The sequence below is a fragment of the Schistocerca gregaria genome, chromosome 4 (genome assembly GCF_023897955.1).
Source record: "Schistocerca gregaria isolate iqSchGreg1 chromosome 4, iqSchGreg1.2, whole genome shotgun sequence".
Taxonomy (NCBI): domain Eukaryota; kingdom Metazoa; phylum Arthropoda; class Insecta; order Orthoptera; family Acrididae; genus Schistocerca; species Schistocerca gregaria.
The window spans coordinates 359,460,589-359,461,683 of NC_064923.1; the positions used below are offsets into that span (position 1 = coordinate 359,460,589).

Here is a 1,095-nt window from a genome sequence, read left to right on the forward strand (position 1 = left end):
CATGTCGCGAATCAGCGCATGTGCACTAGACGGCAGTAACGCATGGAACTCGAATCAGACTGTTTTGTTGTAAAATCGTTCATAAAGACTAAAAAAGTTCTGTAAAACAAATTATTAAATTTAGTGCTTAGAGAGGAAGCTGATCGCCATATTACAGAAAGATGCATGTTAAACAGAAAATACACTTACTTGTCTTTATACCGTATTCACAGCCCGCTTCGTATACACAGCTTTTCCGAACTGACTCTTCGATCCAAGAACAAGCAAATGCATTAATGTTCTGCGGAAGAGACCTTACAGGCAGGAACGTTATCTTGGCCAGTAATGCCAGCTCTCTGAAACCAATTCTACCAAGTGTCACTTCACTCTTTTTGCAAGTTATTGAAATGGTGCAAGTGAACAAGTCCTTTAACTCTTAAGGTGTGGTTGTACTGTCATGCGTACTAAAGGAACCCCTCCTACAGTAAGTCAGTATACAAACACATTTCTTGGCGTAGCCTATTTGTTTGGCCGCTATCATACATGACGGAATAAAAAAAAAAAAAAATATTTTGCAATGAATGGTAATCGCACAGCCTACTCGCTCTATATTATAACATTCAGTACTTTAAGCACTCTACTGTAACTTATCAACGTAGTTAGCACAAAATGTTGTTTAGATCATCATGTCTGTGGGACCCACAAGAGATAGAGACATAGGGGGAAAATGGGAAATTGGCGCATCAAAAAGAAAATGAAACGCTGAGACGATTATATAGGCAACGGCCTTGCCTCAGTGGCTACACCGGTTCCCGTGAGATCACCGAAGTTAAGCACTGTCGGGCGTGGTCGGCACTTGGATGGGTGAGCATCCAGGCCGCCATGCGCTGTTGCCATTTTTCGGGGTGCACTCGGCCTCGTGATGCCAATTGAGCAGCTACTCGACTGAATAGTAGTCAAGAATACCATCATAACGACCGGGAGAGCGGTGTGCTGACCCCACGCCCCTCCTATCCGCATCCTCTGCTGAGGATGACACGGCGGTCGGACGGTACCGGTAGGCCACTTGTGGCCTGTAGACGGAGTGGAGACGATTATATTCAACCAAGAAATGAG

General features: G+C 44.6%; 1 pseudogene; it reads left to right on the top strand.

Moving 5' to 3' along the window:
* The first annotated feature begins 757 nt into the window (after positions 1 to 757).
* On the top strand, positions 758 to 875 carry LOC126268460 (5S ribosomal RNA; annotated as a pseudogene).
* The last annotated feature ends 220 nt before the right edge of the window (positions 876 to 1,095 follow it).